The sequence below is a fragment of the Lutzomyia longipalpis genome, chromosome 2 (genome assembly GCF_024334085.1).
Source record: "Lutzomyia longipalpis isolate SR_M1_2022 chromosome 2, ASM2433408v1".
NCBI lineage: Eukaryota > Metazoa > Arthropoda > Insecta > Diptera > Psychodidae > Lutzomyia > Lutzomyia longipalpis.
This window is the reverse complement of record NC_074708.1, coordinates 9,251,842-9,261,625: the sequence shown is the minus strand read 5'-3', so window position 1 is coordinate 9,261,625 and position 9,784 is coordinate 9,251,842. Positions and strand designations below refer to the sequence as shown.

At 31.7% G+C, this 9,784-nt stretch overlaps 1 protein-coding gene across 2 annotated transcripts in view; it reads left to right on the top strand.

The window, feature by feature from the left end:
• The first annotated feature begins 4,794 nt into the window (after positions 1 to 4,794).
• LOC129788971 (dual specificity calcium/calmodulin-dependent 3',5'-cyclic nucleotide phosphodiesterase 1-like) overlaps positions 4,795 to 9,784 on the top strand; it is a 155,009-nt gene continuing 150,019 nt past the window's right edge. The window contains exon 1 of one of the 2 annotated variants that reach the window (XM_055825517.1): positions 4,795 to 5,387. The gene's annotated coding sequence lies outside the window, so the exon portion shown is untranslated. The remainder of the gene's footprint in view (positions 5,388 to 9,784) is intronic. The other variant, XM_055825515.1, reaches the window with a different exon arrangement.

The following is a 9,784-nucleotide window of genomic DNA, read 5'->3' as shown; positions in this document are numbered from 1 at the left end:
CATTTTCTCTTTAGTTTACAAAAAAAAATTAACAAAAAAATAAGAAAAATTAGATTGAAATGATACGATAGCTAATAAATACTTTAGATATTAGATGACAAAAATGAGCTGTTTAAGGACTTAAGTAAACAAAAAATAATAATGAAAATAAAAATTAGGATGATTCTTGTATAATTATTGACATTGTATGAACACAAAAAAAGAAATTGACTTAAAGTTAATGGATTTTTTTTTCTAAATTGAAAAAGATTAATGAATATAGACGAATAATGGTATAATCATGAAAGGCAGAGCACTAAAAAAACTGACAAATTTCATTGACTAAAAAGGAAAGGGAGGAAAGAGTAAAAAAAAATATGAGCAACGTCTTAAGGGACGATATGCAAAAACAATGTGAAAAAGTCTAGTATACCTTAAATGTTAATAAAAGTGAAATTTGAACGAAAGAAAACAATATGTTTTGAAATATACAGTGAAATGAAAATTATGACAATTTTGGAAGTAAAAAGTAAAAACAAAATAAATTTAACAAAAAAATGATAAAATGTGAAAATATATAAAAATTAGAAAATTTTAATTGAAAAAATAACAATTAGAGGTCTCTTTTCTATTGTTTATAGTGACTAAAAAGATAAAAGAAAAAAAAACAACTGAAGATTAACTTTAAAAAAAAACATAATTGACAATGTAGAAAGAATCACTGTAAAATTTAATTAAAAAAAATGTAATCTTAAAAAAAGAAGAAAGGACATTTTAGCGGAGAAAGAGATAGGAGTTATTTAAAAAAAAATGATGGAATAAACGTATACTGATCACGAAAATATAATAAAAATATTTATCAATAAAAAAATCATACAAGTAATGGATTATATGTAAAGATTAGATGTTTGTCATAGAAATTACACAAGATTCTCATTACTGAGGACACCTCATACACTTCCCTTCACATCGTTCCGCAATCGATTTATTAACAAAAAAAAAAACAAAAAGCATTTTTCAGTAAATAAGCAAGAAAAAAATTCCCGTGACTTTTCTTTATACACCACACACTGGGAAAGCAAATTCCCAAAATGAGGAAAATCTTTAAATATATCTAAAAGTGAATTAAGTACAAAAGAAAGAAAAAAATCTTATATTTACCCTTTAAAAAAGACGGTGGAAGAAAAATTTAAAGAAAACTAAACTTAATAAAAAAAATAAAAGGAATAAACACATATAATCGGAAGTACAAAATTTCAGGGCTTACAAAAATCAAATTAAAAAAAAACATGAAAAAAACTCAAGATAGAACAAAAAAATATATTAAAGAAGATAAAAAAAATTGAATAAGAAGTTAAGTAAAAGTTAATGATAGAGATAAAACAAAAAAAAATATACGTAATTATTTGGAATTTTGCATGTTTAGAGAAGGAAAAATTTACACGTAAAAAATCATTGATAGGTGATTTTTCAATTTGAAAATCATCCTACAAAAAAAATCTCCGTGAGTTTAATCTTCTTTATAGAGACTCTTTGGAATGTATATTTCGTACGTAAAGGATGCTAAATTTTGGGAATTTTAACTGAAAATGAATGATGTTTAATGAAAATTTCTACTTTTAAAAGCTTCTCAATTTTTGAGCTTTTTTAATTTTATTTCTTTTTTAAAAAAAATATTGAAAATTTTCCGCAAGCAAATCTTGATTTTCCTCAGCGTTTCTTGAAAAGCTGATTCAATTTTCTGCACCGATAAATAACTAGAAACTTTTTCTATACATTGTGCATAACATCCTGCGTCAATCATCCAGGAAATATTTCTACATATATTCATAAATATTAAAATATCATTCAATTTTAGTGGAAAATTTTTCAAAGTTCAGCCGCGAGAAGATAAGAAAAAAAAGTCGGGAATTTCTCTAAAAAAAAATTCACATTCATGACATTTTGAAGCAACGACTTAAAATTAAAAATAAGAAATGTAGGGAAAACACGTGGAAATGGAAGAGGTATATGAAGGGAATGTAAGAAAAAAGAACCTGAATGGATGTGTAATTTTTTTGATTATCTAAATATTTTCACTGTATAAAATAATTTTTTAGTATAAATTCTTGTTGAAAAAAAAGAAATAAAAGTTTCTCTGCTCCATTATGTTCTATCCTTTCTTCTATTAAAAACAAATAATTCTGGCTTGAATTTAGTTCTTAAATCCCTGAAATATGATTGAATATGGCAAATTTTACATTATATAGAATGTGCATAGAGCATACCAATGATCAGTGTAAGCATATTAGAATTATTATGTCTGTGATTTCAATTTTACTATTATACATAATAATATTTAAAGAAGCATATATTTATATGAAATGAAAATCGAAAGCAAAGGAATTTATTTAACAAAAAAATTGTCATTTTCACATTTTCTTTTGTAGCAAGATTTTTGTGAGATTTTAGGGCGAAAGATATGCCGGAACTTCACAGAAAGAAAAGCTTTTAGTGAAAAGTTCAAAAGGAACTTTTGGGAAAATGACAACAGGATTTATTAATTCACATCTTAAGGATTCATTCGGAATAAATTTGCCATTATTTTTATTAAATTATCCACAAAAAATAAAAGAAAAGGAAACTTGCAAAAAATGATCCTTCATTAATTAATTCAATTTTAATGGAATGATGAAAGAAAGCATAATTAGAGTAAAATTGTGCGAGAATTTTCAGAGGGAATGTGAAAAAATAATAATATTGTGGAATGAAGATTATACTGTGAAAGCCAGAAATTATACACCAAAATTTCAATAAAAAAAGTAAACAACTGATAGGATAACTAGTTAAAGGAGATAAAGGAAGCATGATTATGTATAATCCGATAACTTTATTTAATGAGAAGTGAGTAATTAAGAAAAAAAAGAATAAAACACAAGATTGATGGAATTCACAAGAGTATAAATAAAATGAATTTGTTGCTATAAAAATGTTCTTTTAATCCTCTATTTAAACTATACTTAAATCTTTGATTACCTAATTCTTTGCTTCGTTGATATTTTTCTGAAAAGTCGAAAAACGTTTAAATCGCCGTTGAAACATAGTTTTTGTAATACCACCGGATTATCGATAAAACAGAATACAGCGAAGGCTCAACATATTTCATGGAAATATTTAATGCTACGAAACATGCAAAGTATTTTACCCCTCGACGGATCTCCCTGAAATTTTTATTAAACACCTTCCCAGGACCTGAAAATTTATTTATTTATTTTATATCTCCCCTATTTCCTTAAGGAGTTTTAAAAGGCAATAAAAAGCCCCTATTTAGAGAATACGGAATGTCCTTTAATAAAATGTGTATGCATTTCAAGGTAAAGCAGCAAAATGATTTTTTATTCTCTCTTTTCTCGATTTTCTCTTTTAAAAAAAAAAATAGCGCATTGGGTGAAAGAAAACCCTTAATCCCAAAATCCTGATTAATATATCTCCTGTATTATGTAGTGGTGGTAGTGTGTTGTATTTTATTTTTCATGAATGAGTCAGTAAAGAGGAGAAAGGAAATTATGAATTGCATTCATTAGTAACGTGAATGAAAGTCGAGACGAAACTAATTAAGTTTCTGATTCAGACTCATCATAATTAAAATCCCTCCATATCCTTTTCACTTCTCATCACTCTTTCATAATTAGCTTGGAAACATTGATGCGCCTATTGCGGACATGTGTTTTCCGACTCATTCAATATTTCGTGCATGGAATGTATTTATTTTGTTTACCTTTGAATTAAATTCAACTCACACTCAATGGATAATATTTACATGTCTATTGGGGTGGGTGGTAAAAGCTCACAATACTCTCTAATTTCCTGTTACAACAAAGCTACGACTATCATGAAGCTTCTCAGAGTTCTCCAATATTTGGCACAAATGCACTTGAGCTCGGTGAAATTTGAGCGAGAGACATGTTCCATTTGCACTTGACCCAATGCCAAAGATATGAGCTTTTCCTGAGAATAGTACAAAACTATTATATTTTTATTTCAATGATAGTTTAATAGAAAATCTTGTTTTCTTCCTGAGGATTTTCTAATGGATTTATAGGGATATTATGCAGCAATAATATTTACTTCATTTCCTTCAGAAAAGCTTAGGTATAGATTTCCGGGAAAAACTCCTACAAAAGAACGTATGCTGACACATTGTGGGAAAAACAAATATTTTGATATCAGATAGAGAAAAAGGAAATAGGGAGACAGAGAGTGAGAGAATCAAAGCAAGAGAGGCAAGGTATAAGAGAAAATTCTTTGAAAGCTCACAAGTGTAGTTTATAGCATAATTTTATTTATTCGAATATTATTGAAGAAGAAAAGAAAATTAGAATAATATTTCTGCTGATTTGTGATATTCAGATTTTCTAAGAAACTTGTTGAAATGTTAAATTTTTCTTCTATTTATTGAGTTATTATTTTTTTTTTAAAGCTCGGAATATGTGTTAATTTAATCATCAATAAAAGAAATAATTGCAAAATAATATCAAAACAAATAAATTCTCTATTTTGAAGCTTTTGAATTCTATCTCAATCTTCAGTCTGCAAATCAATTTTAACTCCATGAGAAAGCTCAAAGGAATCTCAAATCTGGTGAATATTGAATTTGTGAAGAGACGTGTGGTGCGATATTCAAGACATTCCTCTCGGGGGAGCAAAGATGCACGACTGGATGCCCTCCCCCGCACTGCGCATCCATCGTCCCGGTGCAAATTCAAAATTATAATTCACTCCTGGCACACGGCGCCAAGGCAGAGCGACGGCGCCTCAGTTGAACCCGTGCCACGGCCGAGATCGGATTTCTCCAAAAAGCTCCCCATACGGTGCTCGTCTGAACGGCTGCGCCACCGACAGCGCACGTGACTACGAAAGCTCCCCAAACGCAAAGGTCGCGTTTCCATCCCAAAAACATCAACTCTCACTCCCACGGGGTGCCTTCTCTGCGTCCACGGGGGGTTGGACGCCTCTAAACTCTTTTGCATCAATTTATCTCGCACTGTGTTGTTTGTGCGGGGGTGGGTGGTGGGTGGTTTCTTCTGGGGGACGGATGGGGGATGGGAAGCATTTTCCCAAAAAGTGATTCTGTGCTTGTGACAAGTGAAATTCACGGTGTAAGAGGGGCCAGGAAGAGTAGGTACCTTCCTGTCACTCCAGCAGAACAAATACCTGTGTGTATATAGAGAATTTCCCCGCGAGCAGCGGTGGAATTCATATCAGTTTGCAGTGCATGCGAAAACTGAATAAAATACCAACAAATCCCACCCACGCATTCCTCTGTGTGTCATCACATCCCTCAGCCACGAAAGGAACCGCAATTGCGAGAGCATTTTGTACCAATGCCAATCATTTTTCTCATGTGGAATTATAACTTTATATGAATGGTGAGTGAATTGCACAATGTTGCCTTTTTCTCCCTTTCCCATTTTTCACGTGTTCCATTTCACCTAACGGACAAATAGCACTATATATGGGGAAAGTTTACGATAAGCATTTATAGTTTATGGTGAGCTATGAATTCGGTGTTAACCACCACCACACATTAAATGAATTGCGGTTACAACGTGAGGCTTTACTTATAAAAAAAAAAAAGTTAAGTGTCGCTAAATATTCATTAAACTGAATTTGATAATTTTACTATATTTATGGATATAATATTTTCTGCATTAGTTTTTATTTCAATTTTTTTTATTTAAACTTATTGATTTTATCATACAATTTACTTCAATTTGTAATAAGAGCATAAAACACAATAAAACATAAAGAAAACAGAGACGTAAAATATTACAAAGAAAAGAATTTTCTAACAAAACATTTAAAGCTTAAACTTCCGTCCCATCCCCTATATTCATGAAGTTCTTTACTACACGAACCAATAAAAAAACGTATTAACTATGAATGTGCATTAAAAATGCATAAACATAAAAATAAATTATTTACAATAGCAAAGTTCATGTGCTCCCACCGCAAAAGCTCTTCAAACAATAAATCTACTAAAAATGCGTGTATGTACATAAAAGTGGAGAATTCTAAATTGCTATTTGAGATATTTTACAAGCCATATAATACTGTACAAACCACAAATGGTGAAAATGATTCATGTTACATTAAATTTCTCCATTGTCCGTGAATTGTTTTGGAAATTACAAAAGCCACGCAGTATCCACACCGAATTCCACGTGAAAGAGGAGGGAGTAACAAAAAAGCATTCATGGAATGTTGTGGAAAATCCTCTTTGCCCAATCACTCTTACCTGCCAAATCGTGAAAATCTTGCTCCCCTTCCCGCGCGAAGACGCCATAAAATTTCAATGAAGAACGTGCCAAGGGGCGCACGCATTGAACATTTTCTGAAGAATGGAGAGAGAAAAAATGAACAACAAATTCGGGAATGACAAAAGGTGTTAATTTTATGGTTAGAACGCGGTTTTACTAGCACGAAAAGCTCTTTTTCTTCACGATGGTGCCCTATTAAATTCAGCAGGTGCTTTGAGTATTCAACTGACGTCACTCTCCGCTATGAAAGTTCAATATTGGAGCTTTATATATGTATGTATATTTTGTACAAAGTACATAGTACATAGTCTAATAGGTAAATGCACTTAATTGAACATACCACCAAAAAAAAAGTTTTCTCAGTGTGATTTTAATTAACAAATACAAATCGATTAAGGTAAGGAAAATTCCTTCATTTCCCCTCCATTTCCACTAATTAATTTATTTTCATGAGAAATTTTGTATATTTTGTTGGTATACATAAAGTTTTCATAACTCATGAGATGCTTGTTGCTCATTTATAATGCAAAATGCGATTCAAATTGAGTGACAAATTCAATATTTCCCTTTTAATTGCAATTTCTAGGGCTTTTCTCTCCTAACGAAGGAAAATGAATTATTTCACTTTTCGAACAAAAAGCCCCTCCAGCGGAGTTTTCTCGAGAAATTACAGTTTCAGAAAATACGACAAAGGGTGTGTGTAGTACACTGATTGTTATTAATTTACAACACTAATTGGATTTTTCAACCTATCGCAGCTATTGGAATTGAATCAGATATTTAAAGGGAGAAAAATTGTATCAATAAATCAAAGTCCATGTAAAAAGAGAATAAGAAAGGACATTTCTTTTGCAATTAATTAAAGAATTTAGAATTCTTTTAGCGATTTTTTTCCACCATTTGACACAATTTTCCTTTCACTTGGATGTCTACAACAAATGGATAAAAATGTTGGGAGTTATAAAATAAGAATTTGAGATTATTTTAGGAAGCAATTAAGATTATATCTCAAGGATATCCTGCCAATTTCTTAATCATTTTGTTATAACCCTAAAATATCCTAATTATCACGATAACGAGCTACGGACACCACAACAAATTGATTGTCTCTCCGTGAATGAGTTTTAGAGCGCATAAGAGCGCGGTTGGTGTTTTCATCACATCGTTTTAACTTTATTTTTGGGGTTTTCTCTGTGTGCTGCCCATTCGTTGTGGCTTAAAATCGATTAAAAGTGGTCCTCCACCATACACAGAGAGCGAAGGGTTTATTATAGGGATCCTGCCTTGATGTTCACTCACCTAAAAAGGAACTCCATCTCCTGGCTCGAAGGGATGAGCTTTGCGAGCTTCAACGTCATCTGCTTTCACGAATATTATTTTTTTTTGGTATGAAGAATAGTTTTAATTAATTAGATGGGAAAGTTTTCGAAACAATGCCACAACTTTCGTGAGAAAATTCTATAAATTCACAAACTGCGCAATGCAAATGATGAAAATTATTTTGACAGAGTCCCGCGGGAAAAGCATGAGATAATGACATTCATATAAGAGTTTTGTATTGTACAAGTTCTTTGCAAATAAAAATAAAATTTGTCCTTTGAGAGAGAGTTTAAAATTCAAAGAGATCTTTTAATTAAAAACTATTTTCTTTATTTTTTTGTCTTGGAAAGAGAACTATTTTTCAACCCCAACCCCATTATATATCCCTTGAGCAATAGAATAGATTTTTCTGGAGATTTTGTGAGTGCTGAAGGGGAATGGAAGAGATCAAAAAGAATATCACGGAGGAAGCAATTGATTTATATTCAAAAGAAATTGAGTGACATCTCACATGTCTCCAAAGTAAGTTTTCTGCACGAGAAGGGTGTTCAATATCTGATACTATGCGGGAAAGAAGAAAATGATGATTTTAGCCTAAAGTTGTTGATAGATGTAAAGGGAAGCTTTTCGGTTGATTCTCCACACAGCCACAAGTTATGTGACTTCCGCTCACTGTTGCGGGTAAACAGAATCTTTTCCACTGCTGTGTGGTTTTCACGGAGCTTAAAGAATGGGAGGGAATATTGGAAAGCTCACCTGAGTTACATATAAGTGCTTAAATTTACGTGAAATGAAATTTGGAATTTTCTTTTCCCAGATTTCAGGTAATTTTTTCCAATAAACTGAAGAATAAATAAAAATTCAGATTATTCTATAAAAAAAGCAAAAAAAAAACTTTTTATGAGTTTTTCTTATAGACATCAAGCTTTTTATTAAAAACTTAAAATGATTTTTTTCTTCAATTAATAAAACATTTCTAACAAAATTATTAACATTCCCTCAATTCTTTTAAACATCCGCAGTGTAGGTAGGAGGAAAAAAGAAAAGAAGGTCTCCGGAAAATACACAATATAGCAATTCAGAGCAGAATGTCTTGAACAGTGAATGAGAGAAAGAGCCTTGGAGAAAGCGCAAAGAATCGAAGTCAATTCAGAAAATCAAATTTTACCAACTGAAGCGCTCGAGGGTGAGTCATCGAAACCACGAAAATATCACATTTTCACGTTTATCGCCCACTTTACAGCACCAAAATCTATCAAGAACCTCACAAAAAGGGCCTCCTGATTTTTGTTTTGTTGATTCTTCTCTATCTCCATTTTGGAGCGAGGACAAGGATAAAAAAAACTCCTTATATTGAACGTAATCCATAGATGAGAGACCCTGATGAAACTTCCTCTTGGGGAATCTCTTCGCTAAATGAAGGCATTAATTTTTCTCCTAAAGCCAGATGATGAATATTTATTGCAATTTTTTGCGGGGGGCTTTCCGCAATTTAGCCTCAATTGTGTGTCAATTCATGGGCTGGATTTTTTGTGTCTCGTGTCCTCTTTCCAAAGGAAAACTCATCCACTTTTCCACCCTCCAAATTATTATTCTGGAATATGGGCTAAATTGCAAAGAAAAACGGAATGGTTGAGTTTTATATTTGAATAATAAACAGTTTTGCAAGAATTCTCTTGAACCTCCATTACTCGTGATCAGCAACTGATTATGTTTTATTTTATTGACGATTGTACCAGTTTAAATTGCAGGGGACGATTGTCTGAATGCGGTCTCCCAAGTAAAGTAAATTTTGTCAAAGAAAATGCTTCGAAAATGAAAGAAAATTTCAATTTGTCTTTTATTGAAACGGAAATATTCCTCAATGTTTACAATGAATAGTTCATACATAATCTGGCATATTTAAAAGGATACAAGAAGAGAGTTATAAAGTTGAGGAAAAAATGCCCAATTTGTACCACCATCCCCTACAATGCCTAGACTCTTATGGCCAGAGGGTTGACTATTTGAAACGACGTTAGGGTATTTTATTCCATTCCCTTTTCGGCATGTATTGAAGTGAATATTGAATTCGATTTTGTCGACGGATTTTCAGTGCGAAGCATGTGAAGGAAAAATATTTTGGGTTGTCAGTTGACACGCAATTTGCATTTGATAATAGCTCCGGATATGAGAATGAAAGAAAA